This window comes from Falco cherrug, chromosome 2 (assembly GCF_023634085.1).
Source record: "Falco cherrug isolate bFalChe1 chromosome 2, bFalChe1.pri, whole genome shotgun sequence".
Lineage (NCBI taxonomy): Eukaryota > Metazoa > Chordata > Aves > Falconiformes > Falconidae > Falco > Falco cherrug.
In genome coordinates this window covers 48,918,272-48,945,402 of record NC_073698.1, presented here as the reverse complement: position 1 = coordinate 48,945,402, position 27,131 = coordinate 48,918,272, and positions in this window count along the sequence as shown.

The window sequence follows — 27,131 nt, the reverse complement described above, 5'->3', positions numbered from 1 at the left end:
GTTACTAGGACTAAATTTTTCCAACACTACAGATGTTAGATTGCAAGGAGAGAGGGTCATATTGCATTTGCAAAGTAGTTTGGAAAAGCATGCAGGTATCTCAGAATGAACAGGAACGCAAGGCCAGGGATATACTACTCTAGGACAGAACCTATTTTTTACCTCATCATTACCATAAATTTGCTTTACTACAAACAAGTTAAAATGATGTACTCTAGTTTACCATCCTGTTCCTAGGTAGGCATGATCTGTAAAATGTAAAAAAATGTCTAAACTGAAAGAATATTTATTGTAGCTTTTGCATTTTTAAGTTGTTTCTTTCTAGCAGTGCAGATGAGAGGTTTAATTTCTTGTCATCTTTTGTGTATGTTCGTATTCTTTATTAATTCTTTTGAAATGTTAAAATTTTCATTTGCACAGATTCCTTTGAAAAATCTAGAAATGGCTATTCATCCACAAAAGTCTATTAATATTTTTCAACATTTCTTTGTATATATTTCCACTTATACGTTATGACAGTGACAGGTTTGGTTTTGTAGGTTGTTGGGATTTTTTTCACCTTATTTTTGTATAATATCTATAAAAACATCTCCAAGAGGTTTTAAAGTCTACAGTTTTCTTATCTTTCCCATAAGGGGTCAGTGCATTGCACTTGGGAATGAATTATAATTCATAACTTTCACAAAGACAGGAAGCAAGAGGAGCAGGGCTGCTCCCTGGTGGACAGTAACACAATCCATTAAAAGTCCAGAACTGGAGGGGAGGGATCAAATCCAGGGACCATGTAGGTTGTCCAAGCAGAAGCAAAAGGACACACAGCTGGAAACATGGGTACAATGGTGGTCCAGAGTCTGTTGAGGAGATGGGTATGGAGAGAAGTACAACGCATATCCAAGGGATCCAGCTAAGAAACAAGCTAAATTGCGTAGAGTTAGAGTACAAGATAGAGTAGAGCTGAGAAGACAAGGCTAGAGACAGTTATACCTACAATAGAGCTCACACAAGGACCCAGAAGCCCATGCCTGAACTTCAGTGGAGCTCCCTGGTGTATTATGTTGAGAGAATGGGTGGAGGACCCAGGAAAGGTTGGTAGGAGTCATTAAGACCCATCAGTGCATTCAGGACCTTGACACTCAAATTTGGTGATACATCTGAGTTCAAAATGGAAACTTTGTCCATATTATATACCTCTGTAAAAGAACAAAGTAAAAGATGGGTGAAAATCATAATTGTTTATGATGCTTTCATACTACAAAAAATACTAAGCATCTCACAAGTGCTGTGGTTATATTGAAAATGACCCATCACCTTCCTTCTTTTTTTTTTTTTAATATGAAATTATTTGAGTATTTTTTTAAGCTATTTTGATCAAGAGGTTCCAGTCAAATTTGTCTGGTGTGGATTCATCGAAACATTGAAAAAAAAAATCGCACATTCTGTCCCAGTAGAGGGTGCTATTGATAAAAATCATGAGCTACAAAACTATACAGAGTTAAAAGCTAAAACAGGAAGAAGGGAAAGATGAAATTTGTTTCTTAGGTTAAGTTCATGAACTGTGTAAAAAGAGATTTTAGCCTTCACAACACTGTTCAAAAACAAATAAAAGGAAAAAGACTGGCACAAAGATCAGAGCACCTAAGTTAAACCTGTACAGGTGCAAATTCTCCCACAACAATATCTTACAACTGTAATTTGTTTCTAAGTATTGTAGTGCTAAGATATGTCTCATCAAGGTGCATATCTTGTGATATGTTGTGGCTGAACCCGGCAGGCAGCTGAACACCATGCAGCCGTTTTCCCACTCCCCCACCCCTCAGTGGAATGGGGAAGAGAATTGGAAAAAAGGTAAAATTCACAGGTTAAGATAGAGAGAATTTAATCAGACCTAAAAGGAAGAGGAAATAATAATAATAATAAAAGAATATGCAAAACAAGTGATGCACAATGCAGTTGCTCACCACCCCTATGGATACCCAGCCAGTCCCCAATCAGCAAGCTGCCACCACCTGGACAGCTCCTCCAGTTTTATTGTTCAGCATGATGCCATATGGTGTTGAATATCCCTTTGGCCAGTTTGGGTCAGCTGTCCTGGCTGTGTCACCTCCCAGCTTCTTGTGCACCCCCAGCCTGCTCACTGGCAGGACAGTATGAAAAGCTGAAAAGTCTTTGACTTAGTATAAGCACTGCTCAACAAAAACTAAAACATCAGTGTGTTATCAACATTATTCTTATCCTACATCCAAAGCACAGTACTCTATTAGCTATTAGAAAGAAAATTAACTCTATTCCAGCTGAAACAAGGACATGACCCTACTGAGTTCTTACTTTAACTTACTCTACTGAGTAGGCTATATATTAACTTCAAAGCTATTGAAGGTGTCCTCCAAATTGGTAATCCCTAGCCCACTGGACAAATGGAATAGTGACTACACGGTCAGGCTTTGGTTTTAATTTCTCTTTGTAAGTAACAATGAAGTTCGAGTCAGACTTGAGTTGTACTGAAAATGAAGAGTTCTCCCAGTTTCAATGGGAGCCACCTTTAACTTGTACCTCTGCAACTACAAATTTGAAAGTTTGCATGGACCTTCCCTCATTATCCCAACTGATTACTCCAAATTACCTAGTGCAAATAAATTTGTTTAGATTTTTCTTAAATTTTAGCACAGATGGCTGAAATCATAGATTCTTTAACAAAGAAATAGTGGTTGTTGACAGATTTCATGGATTTACCTAACCATAAAAAGGAAACTTCTTGTAACCCCAAATATATCAAATGTGATTTTCTATAACGTCTTATATAACAATTTAAATTATGTGAGATTATCAATCTAGTCAGTCTGACTTGGTTAGAAACTTACTTTTGTAATAATATGAATGACAGGCTGACCAAGGCTGATAATGCTCTGTAGAGTTCTTCCTGACATACCTTCAATTTCCGTTATGTTACAAGCATTGTCATTTTTTTACACATTGTTTTATCTGAATAACCTTTCTTCAGCACCCTTCAGTTCTAAGATGTAATGTTATGTCAAAAGTCTTACAAAATTCAAGACAGATTTTTTTTGGGGGGTTGGGGTTTTTTTTTGCTCCACCCCACCCCCCCCCGCCCCGTGAATTACTTTAATAGCAAAAAGATACTGCAGATATGGTACTTACAAGCAATATCTGAAATTTCTAAACAAAAAAACCCTATGTAACATAGTATGTAATAAACTGTCTTCCTTTGAATACGATATATATTCAGAATGTCTTCTCAGCATGCTTTTAGTATGACACCCTTAAAAGCAATCTGAAAACTGTAAGAGTGTGAAAAGATTGACAGTCTATAACACAAGCATATTAAACTACAGGGTTTTTGGTCTGCCACAAATACTGGTGTAGATTCTGACACTGACATTAATGAGTTCTGTATATTGACAGCTAAAGATGAAAGACTGAAACAAGGAATCCTCTAGACATGAGTCTCTTGGCACCAGACTATTTGACAACCCTAATTATCTTGACTGGAAAATGAATGTCTAAGAGCTTATATGGATTTGGATTTTGTACTATAGTTTGTCAAAACTGTTATGTCTTGTTGAAGAAGTATGTGAATTTAATTTCTTGGGGAAAAGTTTGGCATTGCCAGCATAGCACAACTTAAAAAATGTTGAAAACATCCTCCTTAATCATATAAACTATGCAATTTTTCCTACATAAATTTGAAGTGAAGTTAGATTGCTGCTAAATTTTTGATGGCCTTAACAGGGGGAACTGCGTATAAGATGGGTAGATATGACAACTGTGATCTAACGCAGAGGATATGACTGTAGGTGTCACAAATACTGTGGTCTTTATCAACTTGCCCAGGAACTGGTTCTCCAACAGGAAATAAGCCTTTCCATGCCTCAACAGTTATGTTCATACCCTTATGAGAAATTCTTGAACTTTACCATTAAAGTCATGTCTTTAACAAACTAATGTAAGTATTGACCACATAACATACTTACTTTTGTAACTCAGATAAGAATATGTAAACAGTACTTTCCATACATACTACAGGAATGTATGTCATGCAATTTAAGTTTTTAATGTGAGTATGAGGTTAGTTAGAACACTCATTAAAAACATTGTTGTTTTCTAAATATGTTTTGACATTTCTCCTATGAATAAGATAAAGTTTTCATGCATTTTTAGATACAAATAACAACCATAAGCAGAATAATCTTTTAAAAACTAAAGTCCATCTTCGCTACTCTCATCAGCATGCTTTTGTCTTCTGTCTTTCTATGATAAAGGTTTTGTGTTAATGTTATAGTAAAATTTACAACCTATATACTCTATATAGATAGCTTTTTAGTGCTGATCTTACTTGACCTGAATTTGCTTAATAATGCAAGAATAAAATTTCCCTTTTATTTCACAATAACATTTAAAAACAACTTTCAAATACTTCTATAGTTTTCTTCAAAATTACTTTGATATCTCACTTCAATATGGTGCTAACATTATCCAAAATGGTCTTGATGCCACTTCAAAAAACTTCTGTGTAAAATCTAGTTAATGAAAAGATGAGATAAATAGGGTGGGTTTTTTCAGTACCAGGAGGTTAAAAATTTCTAATGCCAAAATAACCTTCTTTGGACGTAAAGAAAGAGGAGCCATCTAAGGCTAGTAGTAAGTGCTGACATGCAATGGAAAGGTTAAAGTGGTGAAATCCAAGACATAGAGTAGTCAGAAAATGACGTGGATTTGAATCACAATGTGCTGCATGACCTTAAAGACAGACATGAATAACAAAACAGAAAAAGTATAAGATGAGGAGAAATACAACTATGTCTACCTGATTAAGAACTATGACTCTTACTATATATATTTAAAAAACCCAAAACAAAACAAAACAACAGAATCTTACTTAATGTAATAAAATTAAACAGTTAAATGAAGACTAGGTAGTAAGACAGATGAGCACAGATGGATTTATATTTTTTAAAAAAATGGTGAAAAATTCAAGAAATACATTGAAAACAGCAGCACTTCATGTTTATTGTATTATTCTCTGAGATAACTGTTCTCTTGTTTCTGTAGTTCTTTGTTCTTTTCACAGTAACTATCGTGTTACTTGATCATGGACAAGTGAAGAAGTAAAATGTAATTGACTTTGCACCTATGCAGATACCAAACAATGATTCCATTAGATCACTCTAATATTTTAGCAACATAGGTGTTACCATTTTTTCAGTCTGAATCTTACATTGGCAAATAACTGTGTCAATGAAATGACACAGTTTTCATACACAGTTTGTGTATGACAAACAAAACAAAACATGTGCTAAGCTTAAAAATCAAGGATGACTGGAAATTTCAATAAGAATAATTGTCTTGCTGTCATGGTTTAACCCCAGCTGGCAACTAAGCAACACACCACTGCTTGCTCACTCCATCCTGGTGAGATGGGAGAGAGAATCAGAAGAGTAAAGGTGAGAATACTCATGGGTTGAGATAAAGACAGTTTAATAAGTAAAGCAAAAGCTGCACATGCAAGCAAAGTAGTGGTGAAGCAAGTCAAGGTGGACTTAAAAGACACACTATGTCTGTGTGGCTGGATTCGGACAAAATGGCCTTTATTGTTTATACAAACTATTTATATATCTTAGACAGTGCAGGTGTTAGACCCTGATAGGTTTTTGTGTCCTTCTTCTTGCTTGCTATTTGCTGTTGCTGTAGGTGCCCATATGCTGCGGTTCTAAGTTCCGATTCTTCACATCCTGTTTGCATACCTGACAATTTGTGGCTGTCTTAAAGGTACACGGCTTAGTCTTTGAAGTCAACTAACTTGTCTGCAGACCCGCTGCAGACCCCAACACAAAGTAAAACAAGGAATTCATTCACAGCTTCCCATCAGCAGGCAGTTCAGCCATCTGCAGGAAAGCAGGGCTCCATCATGCTTAACAGTTACTTGGGGAGACAAAATGCCATCACTTCAAGCATCTCCCCTTTCCTTCTTCCCACAGTTTTATATGCTGAGCATGATGTCATATGGTCTGGAATATCCCTTTGGTCAGCTGGGGTCCCAGCCTTGTGTCCTCCCATCTTCTTGTTCACCCCCAGCCTGCTTGCTGATGGGATGGTGTGAGAGGAAGAAAAGGCTTTGACTTTGTATGAGCACTGCTCAGCAGTAATGAAACATCCCTGTGTTATCAACAGTTTTCAGCACAAATCTAAAACATAGCCTCGTACTAGCTAATACAAAGAAAATTAACTCTACCTCAGCCAAAACAGCACATCCTCCACCCCTTATTCCATAATATATACATTATGTTCATATCACACAGCATCCAATACATTCTTATTACCCTTTACCCCTCTTTTCATCCTTTGACTAATACACAGGCATCATTCCCCTAGTTTGTGGACCACCCTGTGAAATGTCTGTAGAATGTCCACAAAATGTACATTGATTTCATTGTCCATTGACTTTGGGCTCCAGCTATTATGGTGGTCACTCAGGACAGGAGAGGTTGTGTGTTTTATGGGGTTTTTGGGAACCAAAGCCAGTTCAGTTCAGGTCACTGTTGCACTTGCACTGCTTTTTGTAGGGCTTGTCCTCCACTGGTTCAGGTGGTTCCTGCTATATTAATTCCTATAACATGCAACTCAAATCATGAGTTGCAACAATTTAAAGGTATTTCCATGACAATTTATACTCCTAGTCCCTTTGGACCAGACCATCAGGTTTAACATCGCAATGAACTTCTCCCCTTCCCCCTCCTCCAGCTTGGACTTATCCACAGACTGCAGTTCCTTAGGGGTGTACATGCACCAAGCGGAGCTTTATCTATGAGCCACAGTATCTTCAGGGACATATGTGCTGCAGCATAGACTTATCCACAGCCACAGTTGCTCTGAGGTGCACCTGTTGCCGCGTGGACTTATCCTTGGGCCACAATCGCTTCAGAGCTATACCTGATGTGTCACAGACACAATCACAGACACAGATGCTTCAACATGTACCTGCTCTGGCATGGGGTTATCTATGGCCACAGATGCTTCAGGATGTCCTGCTCCCACATGGATTCATCCACAGGTCACAGTCCCTTTGACTCAAGTTCACACACTGGAGTTCCGGCCTGCCCAGTATAGCAGCACAGAAACAGCAGCGATGTCCTGGTCATCTGCCAGCTCTGGTGCATTGCTATTGCTGTTATCAAAGTGTTTCTAGACACAGTGGAGTAAGGTAAGAAGCAGTACAGCAAGCAGTGAAAGTAAAAAGCAGCCACTAATGAGCACTAGACTATAATTTAAAGTAAGCCAAGCAAGCATCGTGGCAAGCACAGGAGCCTGCCAATTAATAGCTGAACAGCAGTAAGAGCCATAAATTCAATCTAGCACATTCCAATCAAATCTGTCACTATCTCAAACCCTTTGAGCCCTATGCTGGGTGCCAAAAAAGACTGTCATGGTTGAACCCCAGCTGGCAGTTAAGTACTATGCAGCCGCTCCCTCCCTCCCTGACCCATCCCCCCACAGTGGGATAGGGAGTAGAATCAGAAAAAGGTAAAACCCATGGGTCAAGACAAGGACAGTTTAATAATTGAAATAAAATTCTATAATCATAAGCATTGTAGTGAAAAGGAATAAGAGAGAAAGGAATAAACCCCAAGAAAAACAAGTGATGCACAATACAATTGCTCACCACCCACTGACCAATTACCAGCCAGTCCATGAGCAGTAATCGTCTGCTCACAGCCAGCTGCCCCTGGTTTATGTACTCAGTGTGGCGTTCTATGACATGGAATATCCCTTTGGCAAGTTTGGGTTGGTTGTCCTGGCTCTGTTCTTTCAAAGCTTCTTGTGCTCCTCCTTACTGGTAGAGCACTGGAAACTGAAAAGTCCTTGACTTAGAGTAAGCACTACTTAGCAACAACTAAACCATCAGTGGGTTATCAACATTCTCATACTTACTCCAAAACACAGCACTGTACCAGCTACTAGGAAAAAAAAAAAAATCCTTTATCCCAGCTAAAACCAGGGCACTTGCTAATGTTTTTATGAATTATTTTTTTTATGAAGAAAACATTTTTTATCCACATGTGGATACACACCTAGCAACTGGCCAAGGTCAACCCACCACACTTATTCATGGGTAAGAATATACTGTGGTGCTTGATGGACTAAACCAGTATGCACAAAGCACAGGTGAAAGCATTTAGCAAGAGTCATTTCAGCGTGAAAAGTACCGGTCTGTTCTTGCTGGCAGTAAGAGATGATTTCTAGGGTTTTCTTAATAGCACATATCCTCAAACAGACTGAGAGCCTTGATCAATGAAGGTCTAGGCTTGATATTAATTTCTGACATCCAAATGCCAATCACTATTTCTCACTAATCTCTGTAACATGTTCTTCCACTTGAGAAATTGTGGATTATATATTTGTACTGAAATGAGTTGACTGTTACAAATGTGAGGATAAAAGGCAGCCTTTTGATAACAAGGCTAATGTGGGAAAACATTTTTTTTGGTCTCATTTTACTAAAGAAAAAAATAATTAAATTGAACTCATCAACTCAGTTAAAATGTAACAAGTCCAATAGCTAAATACTTATAAACTATTTAAAAAATGAAGAGAAATCAGAAAGCAAAACAGAAAGTCATAGTTCAAAAAAGATCAAAATGAGTACATTCTTATCTAGCTTTCTGGAAAAAAAGAACACAAGGTTTTGCAAGGCTTGAAAATCTATTTAACTATCCTTTTTTGGCATGTCTAGCAGTGTTTCAATTATTGTGTGAAGATACAGCAAGCTGCTGTTAAAAAGCTTAAAAACATCTCATGTAACAGATCTAAACCACTGTATTTTGCACAAACCCTAACGATTTTTGAGGTCCTAGTTAGCTTAAAATTGTATCATATTTCTTCTTTTAATACACCTTGAAAAAATACACTTGTAATCATGTTTTTATTGGCAACTAGGATCTGTCATGTAGCCATGTACAAATTTTACAATATGTGAGAACTATGAATGTAGAGCTAATTAATTAAAATAGGGAATTCAAAGTACTTAGTTACTTAAATAAATATTCTTTTATTTGAAGAAATGAGACAGTCCTAATTCCTGCAATTCAATTAACAGGAATAAAATGTATTTGTTTTATTTAAAGATAGTCCAAGATTTAGACACTGTTCCTACTGAAAATATTTTATGAATAGTAAGAAGCATTAGGACATAAAAGAGTACAAAGCTTTTCACTTCATAGTTCTTCTTCTGACTAATGAGAATTGTGTCACAAATGATCGATACTTAGTTATTGACTGATTTGTTAAGTAAGAGGAAGCGACAGTACTGGGGAAACTAGTCTAGGTATTCAAAACTACATTGCATAGACTGTTTATATTATATTAACTAGAATCCATTTACTACTGCAGAATTAGAGTCCTTATCTACAATCTGATGCAAAATGTTTCAACTCAGCAATAGAAATTCTATTCAAAACCCAGTTAATACATACATTCAGTTTATACATATATAGATTAGATACATAAATATGTGTGTGTTTGCCTGCTTGTGTGTGTCTCTGTGAGACGTGGTGAGCTTTGCTACTGGTTGAATGTGCAAACTAGTAAAAAGCAGCCAGTTGTCTCAGCTTGGGACAGAGATCCTGGGTCCCTGGGTGTACTGGGATGGGCTCCAGCAGCTGGGCAGGGGGAATTTCTTCCTAACACCTCTAAACAACAATAAAATAAGCACCTTCAAGACAAGGCACATCCTAACATATTTTGTCCAGTTTGAGGCAAGGAACAAATGGAAATTTACCTGTGGCAGAGCCCATAACCCCCTAATGCTCATTGTGTGTATTAGCCACTTGAGTATTTCTGATTTTCAAGCAAGAAATACTTTATTTTCAAAGGAAATTTAAAACAGCATTCATATTTTTCTTCACTAAGTAGAAACTCTAGTGTTCTAGCACAATGACAGATGGCAAAATCTGTACTCCTACTATAATTTGAAAGAGCAAAGGCAATAAAAAATATGAACATTTTATAAATTAGTCATTATTTTCTCAATTTTGTTTCTAGTTGCCTGTTCAAGTTTTAACTGGAGAAATTTAGGACAACCTATAAAAGGGCAGTTATGCAAGAAAAATATTGTGTGATGAGTTAGAGTCTTCCTGTATGGTTGCAAAACAAGGATGCAATTTCATGCCTTTATAATTAACATTTCAAAAAGGTGTAGTTTTAATTTCACACTTGTCAGCAGTGATCATGATCTAGCTTAGCCTTTTCTTGGGTGAAAATGTTTTGCCACTGTATTCCTAAGTTTAAGATTCTGTCCTGACATTAAGTCCTGTTTTGACAGTCACGTCTATTAACTCTGGGCCATCAAAGAGTACCAGATATAACTCCATCAGTTTACCAGAATGTTTATTTTCAGTTTGTGTTCTGTCTGGCAAAGCAGAATAATACTTACATTTTCCTTATAAAGGAGGAAATCATGAAACCTTATTTATGACACTCTTTCAGTAACACCACCCGGACTACATGCCAGCCTGTTTTCTCAGGCTGAGTTAAGGTATTCAAATATGTGTGCTGATTACTGTTTTACTCACAGCATTATACACCTTGTCCAGGTGTTTAAGCACCCATTACATTTTGTGTAAACCCAGTCAATACAATTAAGGTTGCCTTAAGAGGCTGAGAAGGAACTAGTTACCTCCACAGAAATATGCAATGCTGTTTGAGACCATGGCAAATACAAGCCATCTATGATGGGTTGGTACATAAGACACAATTAATGGGAGTGTCTTCTGCAGCTAAAATTGAAATTGAGGTGGATCACCACAGGACGTAAAGTGACTTTATGAACCTACACGAACCGGATCTGCCTCACTCAAAAGAGGGTGAATGAACAACTGATTGTGTGTGGTATTACAGATCCTATCCTTAAGATTGACCTGGAAACACATGGAAAATTGCATTTTATTTTTTTTTCTGGTGCCTGCTTAGTAAAGCTACAGTACTTAAACTGCACATATAAACGGAATGATTGGATGGTACTGGATGGAAATACTGGTTGGTGTTTATCTGAGCATATCAGAAAAAAAGAAATGGCTTGCCCTTGATGATCTGTACTCAGGACATTGAAAAAGTGAGTAACATCAGTAAAATATAATCATAGAATCACAGAATCATTTAAGTTGGAAAAGATCTTTCAGATCATCAAGTCCAACCATCAACCCAAGACTGACAAGTCCACCACTAAACCATATCCCTAAGCATGACATCTACGCATTTTTTAAAGACTTTCAGCGATGGTGATTCCACCATCTCCCTGGGCAGCCTGTTCCAATGATTGAACGCCCTTTCAGTGAGGAAATTTTTCCTAATATCCTATCTAACGCTCTTCTGGCGCAACCTGAGGCCATTTCCTCTTGTCTTATATCTTGTTATCTGGGAGAAGAGACCTACCCTCACCTGCCTACAGCCTCCTGTCAGGTAGTGGTAAGAGAGCAGTAACATCCTCCTTAAGCCTCCTCCTCTCCAGACTAAGCAACCCCAGTTCTCTCAGCTGCTCCTCATAAGACTTGTACTCAAAACCCTTCACCAGCTTTATTGCCCTTCTCTGGACACTCTCCAGCACCTCAACATCCCTCTTGTAGTGAGGGGCCCAAAAACTGAATACAGCATTTGAGATGCAGCCTCACCAACGTCAAGGACAGGGGAACGATCACTTCCCCAGCCCTGCTGGCCACACTGTTTCTGATACAAGCCAGGATGCTGTTGGCCTTCTGGGACATCTGGACACACTGCCAGCTCACATTTAAGCTGGCTTTTAACAAGCACCCCAGGCCATTTTCTGCCAGGCAGCTTCCCAGCCACTCTTCTCCAAGCCTGTAGCCTTGCATGGGGTTATGTAACCCAAGCAAAGGTCCTGGGTCTTCTCATTGTTGAGCTTCATACCATTGGCCTCAGCCCATTGTGTTTCATTCTTAGTTACTAACAGACAGGTTTAACTAGTAGAGGAGCCTAAAAAAGTGCTTCCTTGAGGTTTTGAGATTTGCCTTGTGTCTCAGATCTATTTGAATAATCCAAACACAGCAGTACACTGTTTCTCAATAACTGTGCAACACTGGTGTTTGGTATTCTTCTCTTAATTGGTTATATATATTTCAAATTAATACAGAGATCTCAAGACACTCATAAGCCCTCTTGATCCTCTGTATAGATTGTAATCACGGTGCATTCTTTTAATGTAATGCTTACATCACATATGAAAAAGCCTAATATGAGTGAAAAAAAAGCCAACAATTTTAAAAAAAATTAAAAGACCTCCAGTATCTAAAACAACTCTAACATTTATTTTAAGTGGTTATTAAAAATGTATGTCTTTCACCTGATATATTGCTGTAACTGCTGTTCAGCAGAGAGTTGTAAAAGTTTTCACAGCTAAACAGTTTTGTTTATCTGATGCTTTTAAATCATAAAAGAAACAAATGATTGGCATGGTTACTCTGATAATGAATATTTAATTCCTATTGCATTTATTATGTATTGGCCATAGCCTGCAGTTGCAGGTTTGAAAAAATAGACTAATTTTCTCCTTTTTTTCACCCCACAGGAACCTGGCATGCCAGTATCACATGAATAACTGAGTAGGGCAAACAACAGCTCTGCAATAGTCTAGCAATATTGTGAGTTTTGGCCGAGAAACCACTAGCCTTTCTATCATGAATAATTTCAAAGTTTGAAGTTTCTTTATAGTAAAAGCACTGAATTTTACAAAATTATCCAGGCAGTCTAGCTTTTCACAACATACCCAGAAAAAGTGTGATGTTGGCAGTTGTCTTCAAGAGTTTACCTCTTACTTTGAAAGTTCTGTTTTCTGCTCTGCAAGTCAGACAGGTCTGGCCAGCCAATACTTCCAATTCAACAGTTCCTCAAGAAGCTGTCTGCAGTACAGCTCAGCCAAGAGATGTCATATTATAGCAGAGTAAACACAACAGAAAGGCCAAAGAAAAAGACTTGTAATACATAATCTTTATTAAAATTAATTTAATTTAGGAGGTGTTTGGGTGTTTGTTTTTTTTTTTTTTTTTAAATGTTGTATGATCAGAATCATAATTCTTACATTGGCAAAGCTTATGGAGCTCTTAATGTTTCCTTTACAAAACTCAGTACAAATATACTATCCTTACTGTCATGGTCTGCATTTTTATGCCATAATTACTAAACACATAAATCAAATGTACTGCACATTGATTCTAACTATAGAATAGCATTTCAGCTACAAGTGAAGGAATGTAATGCTATGACAGAAATTCACTTATAGTTTAATACTTCTATGAATAGAAGAAAGCTCTTTTTGCAATTAAATTCCAATCTTGTTACCACACTATCATATCAATTTTATTTCAAATTTTTATGCCTTTTCCAAGCAACCATACATGGACAAGAGAGATTGGTTACTTTATTTGAACAATGAAGGTCAGTATATACTAAAATATCCCAACCAATATGATCTTGGAAGATCCTGACATTTGTAAAGATACTTCTTTTATACCTAATAACATTCATTTTATAAAAATATTTTATTTCCTTTAACATTTGAGAAAGCAATAAAGCAATAGACTAAAATGCATACTAAATGAAAGACAATAATTGTTTCCTGAGGAGAGAGCAAGTTGTCTAATAAAGAAGGAGTCCAATGGTACTCTTAGAGCAAAGAATATATTGGGGTAGACCCTGTCAGAGTAGAAACTGCCTAGTAAGAAGGTGCTCTGGATTGCAACATGTAAAAATAAACAGCAGAAAAGCTAAATACTACTGAGAAATTTGTTTTACAGTATATTGCTGGTAAAGGAAGAAACAGAAGCATGTTCAGTTCGTAGTGTATATGTGTACCACCCTTTTAATGCCATGTTAAAGTTACCCTCTAGACGAGGTTCATGCAGTCTGTCTGAAAGTGTTGAGCCTCATGAGATTATCAATTGTTCTTTAAAATGCATAATATTCTAAATGTTCAAGAGTTTAGCATGGCATTGGATGGTTAACTAGATATAACTGCAAGCTGTTTATAGGTTGGTTGTGAGACAAGCATGTGTATGGATGGCGAATGGATCAGAAACCATACTGCTATGTGCTGTTTTAGCAAAGGTTTCATAGTAACCATAAATTCTCTCCAATGACCACTGGGACACTTAGTTAAGTAAATACATAGGTCAGTAGAATTTTTTGTAGCTCAGTGTATAGATTTATCTATACACCAGTTAAGGAATTGAAGATTGTTCTGAGTGCAGAGTTTAGAGGATTGATAAATAACTTGAAAGCAATCCTTTACTGGACTGATATTCATTAACAATGCACATTACCATTTGCTACTTAATCATTATCAGGCATTATCAGCACATAGGCAAACCAGTTACTACTTAACAAACTTGTCCTAAACTAGCCATAAGTATAAAATACCATGGAACTCAAGTCTTCAGTTAGCACTCGTGGCTGTCTGTGGTTCATCATTATGCTTAGTCACCAAGATCAACGTCATCATGATCTTTGACAGGGAAACTGGAGCTGAAGCTGAGCTGTCTTCTTTATTCCCCACCTTTCCTGTCCCAATGCTGATGCTTTATACTTTTCTGTCCCTACCTCGAAAGAGAAAGGAATGATCTCATCAGGTCTTAGTATAATACATTTGGGATCAGAACTTGTTATGGTTTTGCTTACTCTGCAGGATAATTCTGTTTCCATCAGTCACACTGTCAGTACCTGCTCTGCAAGACTGCTCTTTTTACCAGACGTCTTCGCTGTTTGTTCTTGCAGATTTTAGTTCTTGCACATATTTTTCTGAACTCCTTTTGTCCACTTGTCATTTTGTGCTTATGGTTATTAATGATGCTAAGCTGATGTGAATACTACAAAATAATCATACACTGTCACCAGTTACATCATTATTATGTGCTCATGTCTAGATTCACAGCAGTCAGATATAAAGCCGTGTCTTACCCTTGTAGAGAGCTCACCAGCTAAAAGATATTTGTGATTGATTTAGGAGTTACATTTTGAGAGTCTCAAAAGTCTGGATCATGCTTAATATTTCATATTTCATACAAAACCACAATAGCTATGTTTGTTCTACTGCACTACTGAATACAAGAGACCCAAATTTACCAATCCCTGTCCCCAAAATTAAGCAGCACTTTATTTGGTTGGCTTACATCCATGATACTTGAGACTAGGCTCAGTCCTACTGAGCTTTACATGGAAACAACTACTCAAATCAATTCAAAACAGAACTAGGGATTAAACTACCATCTGAACATTGCAGACAATCAGGAGTGCTTGGGATCATTCCTTGGTTTTATTTACGTGGTGATATACACACACACTCAGCAAGTCCTAGGTTCAGAGAGTTCAGAGAAGCCCAGTGCAGAAAAGATGTGTTTATACAGTGTTTACTCCCCAGTTCAGTCTATTCCTTTATAACAACAGGCTTCCAGGGCCAGGACTACTTCACTTTACATTTTATTGGTGAACTCTTTCCACTGTTACTTCATTTGTAGCAAAAATCCATACTCAGTTATTGCAACAACAACCAGAGCAACAATTTCTTCTTCCATTTCTGCTGCATAGCATTTCCTTTCCCCTATGCCAACTCCTCCATGTAAATACAGTTACTGTTATTATTCAATGTTTTCTGAGACCAGACCAACGCCTCAGCAATCATAATGCTTTTCAGTGTCCTCTCCCTTTGGTTGCCTTAGCTAAATGCTAAGTGCTTCACTGAGGCTTCTCTGTCTGCCTTCTTCCCAGCACAGGTTGGGTTTAGCTATGAAGATTTGAATTTATTGAGAAGTGTCTGCCAGTCACAGAATGCTCATTTGCAGTTCAACTGCTTTAATGTGTTTTAGATGTAGATGAGGTAAATTAAATGAGAATAAGAACAAAATGAGAAAGAAAAGCATCCAGTTTATTGACAGACCACATCCTGGTTACTAATAATCTGTTGCTTAAGGTATGGCAAAGGGGCAACACCTCAGAAACTTTTCTGCTTTCTCTATTAGTCAGATATGAGATGTGCTTTTGTGAGAGTTATAGGTCAAGACAAAGTCAAGATAATATCTTTTTTTCTGCTTATCATGAAGGTCACAGCTATTCAATTAAAATAATCTAGTAAAAAAATGGATACGTGTAAGATAGAGTCAGATAAACTAACAAATCATTGTTTCATCAGTTTGACTAACCAAGGTAAATTACCAAATCAAACAGAGTTAACTTAAATAAATTTTGACCTGATTCATAAGGTTTGTACCTATTGAATTAGAATTTGTCTGTCCTATGCTTTTTAATGGTGACCTAAATCTACAATTATTTTTCTCATAATTCCTCTTTTCCACCTTTTACAGAGTTGATTTCTAAACACATATTTTCATCAGCTTTTTTTATACTGTATAGCAGGAATCACAGATATTCTTTAGAGGATTATTTTTTAATCTAACTTCTAGACCTAAGAAGGCTTGTTATCAGGCCTTGAAACTATTAGGTAATTGGAACTCCCACTCAAAATGTGTCGTGGGCATGGAAGTTTGTGAAAGGAGAAGTGGACTCAGGCCACATTTTATCCTATACCTGGAACCATTTCCCCATCCCTGGCATTGGTGCTACAACCAGGCTGGATCCAAGTAAATATTTTCAGCAAGATTTGGCAGGCCCCAAATCTGGTGGATTTTGTTTTCCATAAAGGAAATCCAGGCACATAGAGAGATGCAAGTAGGATGCTTTGACTTGCTGCTAGTCTGTGCAATCTATGTCATGTGACAAAATGTCATCTTTTCCCCCTACCCCTGCCTGTTCCTTCTGGGGGTCCAATAGGGAAGGGTAACAAGTATGCCCCTCACCCCATGACAAAAAGGGCTGTCATTCCCCTTCCACCCCAGGGTCTGTCAGGCTGTTGCCACTGGCTATATACCCTCTTTAGCATTCTTGTTACATATGCTGCATATTGTAAATTTATTCCCCTTGCTTTGAAATCACACAAAACTTCTGAGTGTGATCTTTCTTCTCTACAGTAGCTGTAAACTCCCATTTCATTTATTTGTAATCTAGTTGGTTTATTTCTTTTTGCAGAGAAGATGTAATAGAAGAAAGTTTTACTGAGAGCTCATACTACTTTAAAATTTTGCTTTAGTAAGATATGCATCCCTGATTTATTAGCACAACTTAAAATTATATTGTAAGCAATTAAAGTAAAAATTCACTTGTCAAAATAAATGAGCACAGTATATTTTGTGTGGACGCAACCTTGATAGTTAATTGCATTTGCATCCTTAGTCATTTGCAAAAAAAACCCAGTAGTCTGTGAGAAGTCTTGTAAGCATTACAATGAATTAGAAAAATTTTTAATCTTCTGGACTGTTTTGCTAAGGGTAGTCAGAGTTTCATTTTACTATACTGTCTTTCAGGAAGCAATTAGCAAGTTCCAATTCTACACATTTTCAAATGAAACATGAAAAAATGAAATGTATTTTGAAAATATCTCTTGATTACTTTGCTTTGGACTTACATAGCACCCATTTGTAGAAGAATATAAAAAGCCAGCCTGATTGCCTTCAGTCATAAAAATAATCTCTGTATAGAGGAACAGTAGCGAATGTAATTTAATCATGACTTTAGCAAGCCTTGTCACCGTGTTTCTTGTATTTAATTTGGTACATTACAGTCTGGATGGGCAGACAACTGGACAGGCAAAAACTGTTGTGGCTATTGGGTCATGCTCTGCCTGGAGACTGGTGACAAGAAGAGTGCTGCAGGGGTCTGTGCTGGGACATGTCCTATTTAACACCTTCACCAGTGACCTGCAGGAGGTGACACTGTGGATTTTCATCAGGTTCACAGGTGGCATCAATTGTGAGAGATGCAGCAGATGTGCTGGAACACAGGGCAGCTATCCAAAGTGACCTATAGGAATGGGTAAGCTGGAACATCATGAATTCCAAAAAAAAGGACAAATACAGTGTTCTGCTCCTGGGAAGAAAGCAATACATCCAGGACACTGGATTTGTCTAGTTTGCAGAAAAGGAGACTGAGGGGTAACCTCATTGCTCTCCACAGCTTCCAGAGAAGGGGAAGCGGAGATGGAGGTGCTGATCTCTTCTCCTTGGTATACAGTGGCAGGACATGTGGGAATGGCTCAAAGGTGTGTCGGGTGAAGTTGAGACCCAATATTAGGAAATGTTTCTTTACTGAAAGGGTGGAACAAGCTTCCTAGAAGAGACAGCTGATGCTCCAGGCTTGACCATGTTTGAGAACCATTTTGACAATGCACTAAATAATATCCTTTAACTTTTGGTCAGCCCTGAAGTGGTCAGGCAGATGGACTAGATGATCAGTGTGGGTTCCTTCCAATTAGAACTATTCTTTCCTAATAAAGGGTGAGGACTGACAACCTGGGGAGCATCTCAGGGCTCAGAGGGACTCTGGGGCAGCAAGATGAATGTCAGCCAGCAGCAGAGATGGCCAACAGCATCTGGGGCTGCGTGAACAGGCAGCAGGTCTAGGCAAGTGATTATGTCCCTTACCTTTTACTCAATACTTGTCAGACAACAACAATAATATTGTGTCCAGTGTTGCATCTCCCCATACAAAAAAGACATCAATATACTGGGGCAAGTCCTGGGCAGTGCCACCAGGATGGTTGGACTGTAGCACTTGTCTTATGTAGAGAGACTGAGGGACCTGAGCTTGTTCAGCCTAGAGAATAGGCTGTGGAGCACCTAACAGCAACCCCCCATACATATAGAGATGAAGCCAGGCTCTTCACAGTGGCATGTGGTGGGAGAATAAGAGGTAATGGGCATAAATTGGAGAAAGAAAGTTTAGACTGGCTATAAGGAGAAAAAAATTTCCACATGAGGACAGAGGGTTTCGAAACCTGCCTGGACAAGATGCTGAGCAGCCTGGGATGACCTCAGGGCTACCTTGGCATTAAACAAGATGTTGGACTAGAGAAAACTGAGGTATCTTCCTACCTGAATTATCCTATGGTGATAATTTTATTTAGCTATGAAAAGATAGAATCAGAAAATTTAAGAGATGTTCAATCCATAATTTCTGTAGGTACTCTTCATAAAATTAGTAACAAGCTGTGACTGTTACTTAGTACACCAAGTATTAGGTTAATAAAAATTAAGAATAAAATAAAAAAAATAAATTAAATTCAAACTTTGACATTCTCTCTCCTAAAACTTTCCAGTTAGATGGACATAATTTTTTCAGATTTGTCTGTAATACTGGATGAGTTTGGATGTATCCATGTCTTAGTTCAATAATAGCTGATGTGTCAAAGAAAAGGAAAAAAAAAAAAAAAATTAGTAATGAATGAAAACTTAAAATTATTTATAATACAAAAATAATTATTTAATTTGGCATGTATTTTATTACATTGGCACGACTGTAGGTATGCCCCTTTCATCTTTAGAGTTTAGCAGGGTGGGTTTTTTTTGTTATTACCCCCATGACCTTAGAAACATTTTCTGGAAGAAGGGGACTTATATGACCAACGACATCACACTTTTCTTTGTTTTTCATTTTGCTCATTATTTTCAACAGATCCATTAGACAGATGACTAATTCTATAAGAAAGCGTACATGTTCAGCTAAGCAGATGTTTTCTCCTCTAACAATGATGGAAATAAGTAGAAAGGAGAAATTATTTTCAGATGGCTTACTCATTCTCCTCTCCTTTCTTTCATATGTTGGCCATTACTACTATAGCAACAGCAGCAGGATCATTCTCATCTATTTTGTGATACAAATAGTCAAAAGATGTATTTTTCAGATATTAAGTTTGCTTACTGCTTCAAACATTGCCTAACTCTTTCAGCAAAATGTGGTGGCTGGATTAATGAATCCTGCAGACAATCTAGTTAGACTATGTTGTGAATCTTACTGCATTTATAGAATTAATGGGACTTTTAAAGATCACCTAGATCATGGGCAGGGACATCTTCCACTAGACCAAGTTGCTCAAAACCCTCCAGCCTGAACTTGAATACTTCCAATGATGGGACATTCACAATTTCTCTGGGCAACTTGTTCCATTGTGTCACCACCCATATCACAAAAAAATTCTTCCAATCTAAATTCACCATTCTTCATTTTAAAACCATTATTCCCTGTCCTATCACTACAGGCCCTATTAAAAAGTCTGATCCATTCTTTCTTATAAGCCCTCTTCAGTTATTGAAACGCCACAACAAGGTCTCCCTGGAACATTCTCTACACCACACTGAACAACCACAACCTTCTCAGCCAGTCTTCATAGCAGAGGTGCTCCAGCTCGCTGATTGTTTTTGTGGCACTCCTCTGGACCTGCTCTAATAGGCTTTCTTGTATTGAAGACACACAATCCTTTTTGTGCATCCTAGGATACAATTGGCTTTTTGGACTGCAAGTGCACATTGCATGTCCAATCTTTCATCCACCAGTACACCCACATCCTTCTCTGCAGGGCTGCTTTCAACCAATTCATCCTCCAGTCTGTACTGGCACTGGTGATTGCTCCAGCACAGGTACAGGCCCTTTCATTTGGCCTTGAATTTCATGAGGTTTGCATGGGCCCACTCCTCAAGCTTGTCATAGTCCCACTGGGTGGCATCCCTCTACTCAAGTGCGTCAAGTACAACACTGAGCTTGATGTCATCCACATTATGTATTCTTCTGTAACTGAAATCTAACAGTCTCTGTGCTATTAATGTAGCGTAGTTATACTTCCTGAGGTTTTTCAAAGTTATCTCTAGATTTAAATAAAACTAAACTTTTATATTGAGTAAAAATTTGCAGAATTATTAACTCTTTTTTTCTGAATCAATAATACATTCTATAAATAATAACAGCTACACTACAGCTGTTTTGTGTTTCTTATTTTTTTCTTGTTTTCTGATATATGGCAATACTTTCTATAACGTTTGCATAGTTTCCTTCTTTCTTAAAAAAAATAATCAGCATAACCCTGCAAGGACCTGTTAAAAGGGTTTTGAATGGTCAGATGTATTTTATCATCTTTTTATTTGCCACCCAAATTTTTTTGTGACATATCCAACTAACTCTGGAAGATTGGAAGGAAATATGTAACAGTTGTCCATGGTTTTATTAATTTCTTTAATTCCATTTCAATTGCTTCTCCAGCTCCTGAAGGCAAGGTTAAGATCATTTGAGTTAAAAACACAAAGACTTGTCCCCCAATATTATGGGGACAGGCAAGTTCTTCTGGGGATCCTTGGCAAAATGTTGTATTAAGTTGTAGTTACAATTATTTTTTTCTTTTTAAACAGAATTTTATAATTAGCATAGCAATATTTTTTTTTTATCAGAATAGCATAGGATTTTGATAAGCAGAATCAGTGTAGTACAATTTTGTAAATAGCTTAGCACAGAATTTTATAGCACAGCTTAGTTTACAGTTCCTATTCACCCAGACCCTTGGCACATAAGGTCAAATCTTAATACCTGGTTTGCCATCTCCATATAACAATCATAAGCTAGACTCAAACCGTGAAATAGAACATGATTCACTCAGCCTTCAGAGGAAGCAGTTGATGGTGGAAGCATCACTGACCATGGAGGGAATCACGGGCTTTGCCATCCAGAAGCAGTTCTGGTCCAAGTCCCACTTAGGACTTAGTAACTGCTTGATTTTACAGACCGTGCCCTGTGTGCTGCTACATTTCCCTGTTGTGTAACAGGGTCATCACCACCTGCTTAGCTGTGGGCCTGGGACTTTCAAGACCAGTAAGGAGGGAAGCAGCAGTTCAGCTAGCCCAGTATGTTCTCTACAGGAATAGCAATGGGAGAGGCCATGAAGAGAAGGCAAAAGCGCTTGTCTCCTCCCTGCAGAAACTTACCATCTCCCCAAATCCACAGTAGTTGTACTGGGGTTCTAAAAAAGTGCATTTCTTGATGTCCCTTCTGGTATCTGCTGATGACCTACTGTTAATTAATTTGTGTAATCTCATTTTGAATTTACTGGTATTGTCACCTACGACAGCAGACTCACAGAAGTTCATTATCTGTTCTGCAAAGAGATACTTTATACATCTAAAATATGGTGTCAATTTATTTACCACATTCATGAGTTTTTAAAGCTTAGACTAAATGCTTTTTTATTCATGTTCCAGGTTAAGGCATGAATTCTCCAATATTAAAAATAATTTATTTTAGACAGATCAATGAATTTATGCATTATAAATTCAATTTCAGTCTGACCTACATTTTTCAGCTTTAATTTGATCGACTGTTTTCTGTGTTAGCATTTAGTTGGCTATGCTGTTTTCTTTTTATCTTAGTTTTTAGACAGATATTAGTTTATCGTTTTACTTCTTTAGCCTCGGACCAAAGCTCTTCTTTTTTTGAAAGCTATTTGAACTTGTAGATATATCTTCCCCTGTCTCCCCTTCCTTTCTCTTCCCTTAATGGAAAGGTTTTTTTATCCTTTTTGATTTCTTACGTAAGGAAAGAGTCCATGTTTGTATTTCCTTCTGTCTGCTAGAAGTGTCAGTAAGTCTGTCCCTTGCTGAGTCTCTTGCCTGCTCAAAGACTTAATGACAATTTTATTCTGCTCCTCAAGTCACTTCTCACTTAGTAAAACAGTTTTCCTTGTAGAATTAACTATAGACTATATGGACATTTGGAGTGTTAAGTCTTGTTTGAGAGTTTTTTCTACAGCCTCAGAGACATTCTCAAATACTTTCTGTTGTTTGTTTGTTTGTTGTGGTTTTTTTGGTTTTGTTTTTTTTATTCCTAGCTACTCTAATTAGTGCATCTTTTTTACATATATCCAATTAGTGCATTCTGTTGACATGAAACACTTGACAAATTTTTATGCCTGTTATGACTATTTTTGTTTGCTTTCTTCCCTGTGGTATTTAGTAAATTGTATGTTTTCCAATTCATCATTTCACTATGAAATTCCTTCACATACTCCCTAACTAGGATTTTTTTCATTACTTTTAGACCCAAGTTTCATCCATTTTACCTCTACTATCTATGTAGCATTTCATCCAGTCTTTGTGTATCTGTTTCTGCCACTGCAATGTCTGATTTATCTATGTCCAGCTTGAAATGGGAGTATAAGCCTTTTACATTTTTACACCAATTTTTGCACTTTTTAGTGAGGTTCATATTCTACCATTTAAATATACTCTTTCACTCCTATTTTTCTACATTAACTATGTCTCTAAAGATTGAATATGTAACCCAATGGATGGCATGGAATAGCCCAAATCCATGGTAATACAAACTCTTTTCCTCTCTAAAACAGGTGGGCAAATGGAAACTGTCTACAGGGAATGTTGCCTAGCTATGATCATAACTCATGGACCATACTCATGAATATTTGGAGAGACAGAGTGGTAGTTGTTGTTTACCAAAAGCATACTTGGGGCCATTTTAAAAACTAGTGGTAGAGTTGACTAAATTCAAGTGTCTGGGAATATTTTCTTCTACTATGTAACGGAATAGCATGAACATCACCATTATATACATGTTTGAGCACTATAACACAATATTTTATGTCTTATTTTGGACTGTGGGGGTTTGGGCTTTGGGGGAGTTTGGGGTTGTGGTGTTTTTGGTTGGGTTTTTTTTTTTTTTTGTGTTATATTTTTGTTGATTTGTGGGGGTTTAAAATTGTTGTTAAGACAACAGATATTTCTTAACCTTTTTGTGGTAGCCCCAGAATAGTTTCACAATTTGTTTGATTGACTAGTCTGTGAACTGTCAATATTAGTTATGCACTGCCTGTTTAACCTGCACACTGCCCAAACTAAACACTGGCAATTTTTAGTTCTCTGTTCTGTCCAGAATTTCAATATGCTGTTCATCTTTCATCAAGTGAATGAGTTACAGTAATTTCCTTCAGTATGTTTTCCAAGGTACACATTCAGCTTCGCCAGTGACAGGCAGCTAAATGAAATCTGGTGTAACTAAGAGGCTGGAATCCCATACTATCCTATTGAGATATAAATCTCTGAAGGATGATACTGCTGTAGTGCTTCAAAAATTCTGAAGATTATAGGGCAAATTCCTATTATATAAAACAGAAACTTGAAATTTAAGTAAATGTTAGGAATAAAACTGTCTTTGAGATTTGCCTTGTAAATCTATTGAACCTGTTGTACAGATACATGTATAATAAGGGGGGGGTAGAGGGGGGCGGGTGGGGCAGAAATAGAGCTTACCTAAAGAATAGTCTCTATAAAAGCCCTGTGATAGAAGATCTTTTCAAGAGCTGCTGCATTTGACAACCTCACCTATTCTGCTTTAATCCAGCTTTAGTGTAGTCCAGTGCAGCAAAGCAAAAAATTAGGTCCAGGGCTATCCTTCCCAATCCATCAGATTATTCCCATTGCTTTCAATTGCCTCATGTATTTGAAAAAGTATGCAAATTGTTGTCTCAGCCCTGAAAAACAGCAAGTCTAATCCCCTTACATGACTGCTAGGTAGAGAGAATGGTCCTTCTTCCTCAACTCTGCTCAGCCACTGTAAACCTGGGAAAGAATAAGGCCATCCAGCTAGGAGAGGGGACAGTGCAGGAGATTTATGGTGATGCTGGGCAAACTCCTCTAACCCAGAATTTGTCTGGATTCTATACTAAGCACTTGGTTGTCTTAAAGGTGCAGAAAACCCACATACGACTAGGGGGTTTGGGTTGTTTTCATCTACTTGATATGCACATAATTTTAAAAAAGATAAGTGTAGCTAATCAAATCCAATCATCTGTTACAGATAATATCCTTGGGAATTCAGCAATCATGACCATTTTTAAACTACCGCTGAAGTTATCAGTGCCAGTAATTTCATTATACGTACCTAATAAAAGCTTCACAAAAAATGTACAAGAATTCCAACAGAACTCTTAGGTAACTAAGATAATATCTTAGTGGTAAGAGCATAAGCTTGGAAAAATAGTTTTTGTTTAACATGTATTTCTATAAAGTCAACCAGAATATAAGACATAGCAAAGAAAGAACTAGAAGATAATAGACAGAAGATGAACTTGAAGTTTCTGGTTAGTTAAATAAAAATTGGGTTTGTGATTTATATATATTTATTTTTATATATTTATACATATTATATATATATTTATTATATTATATTTTGTACCACGCAAATATTCATATGACATATTTGATGAGTAGAAGAGACTGCCAGATGCATTTCAGCCACACTACCTTATGCTTGACTGCTTAAAGTAACAGCTTAACAGACCATCTATAGAGAGAGCGCCATGCCCACCATTCATCCTCAGAAAAAGTGAAATTAAGTAAAAAGACATAACCGAGAGAAAGGCAGATCGCAAACCTGAAAGAAATACTATTCTCCTGGGTAGGTGTTACAAATTTTGGATACACCAGCAAATATCAGAAAATGACCACAAAAAACTCAAAACCCTGACTCTGAAAAAAAGCCCCACTATTGTGCTCCCTTATTTTATACTTACCAAAAAAACCCAAAAACCAAAAACCAAAAAAACCCACCACCAAACCATATGAAAAATATAAGTTAAGGATAATGCAATAGCAGCAGTAAATGAAAAGTAGTTAAAAGAGAAAAAAGATCTGAAATCTTTTATTTGCAAAAGACATGGAGTTTCCTAACAGCTGCACTTGCTATAACAAAGGCTTGCAAGAAGTAGCAATGGCTTTGTTGTGTTGTTCTTCTGTTGAGTGTAAGAGTGTCAAAAACCTTGAAAGAGTGTTTAGGAAGTATTGAAAATATAGTAATCTAAAAAAAAAAAAAAAATAAAAAAAAATCTGGTAGAAACAAGTAAACCTTTATGGTATTATTGCTTTGTGCTTGCTGCTAAAAGCAGCATATCAAGGGGTACAAGGGCACTACAAATAACATGGAAGAGAACTCTCGCTCTCAATCATAGCCTCCAGCTACATTTTAAGTATTGTAACTGGCTCTGAAGAGAGAAATGTGACACATTTTAAGCTTGCTAGTACTCTTCTGCCAAGTGCAAGGGAAGTGGAACGAACAAGAAGAAACAGCAGCAAAAAGTGCTTTTCAAATTGTTTTTTGTCTTTCTCTGAAATATTTTCCTGCATTGTAGCAAAATGAAAGTGTTCAAGTAGTTCTAAGCTGAGATGTATTTCAAATTTTTTATTATTCATATATATTCAAATAAATTTAAAATTATTTATTATAAATAAAGACTAACGAATTTGAATATCTATCTAGACATATTTTACTGAAAAAATGTGATTGTTGAAATTCTTCCTTTGGGTACCTGGAGCCTACTTTCAACACATTGATTCTTCTGATTAGTGGAACAATATTTTTAAAGATTCAAAATTACATTATTTTGTCAGGAAGTTATCATATTTTCTGTCCAGTCATTTAGTGTTTAGCTTGGCTACCAACTTCTTACCCACTATTTTAACACTATGGAGAGAATTTCTAGCCAGAGTTTTGGAAATCAAACAAGAATGAGTCTGGATATGCAAGAAATGTAATTTTAATACTATGGCTAAAATTAATTTTTTGGCAGAAAAAGATGGAAAGTACTTTTACGTATTTATATGTATCTAAAACTATATGTGTGTGTATTTGCAAATGTTTTATAGATATAAATCCACACACTAAATGTATATTTTAATTTATTACCCTGTAGGCCTTTTATAAGAGCTGCACTAGTGGAATATACCATGAAAATAGGAGATGAGTTTCAGTTATGCTAAGTAATATTGCCATACCAAATGTCGTTTAAGAAGATCTAAAATGGTGTAAACCTGTCTTGTCCTATTGGGGTTAAATGTCACCAGTATAAAGGAGAATCAGCCATGTCAGTCCCCAGAGTTTCCTTGCAAATTTGTACAGAAGATCAGACTAGATTATTACTAAGAAAGAAACTAAACAAAACAAAACCCTATCTTTAGAACGAACCTATGTCTGAAGACTCTCAACTAACCATCTGATATTTAAATGGGGAATTACAGGACTGAGAGTAAGGACTGAGATTGTTCAAACTCTTTCCTCAGTGCTTTCAGCTGGGGAAGGATTTTGCTTGTTCAGTCCCTTGGAAATCTTAGAGCAGACCAAAATATATAGGGATATGGGCTGTTCAGGAAAAAAAATTACTATTAGGAACAGGTACTGAG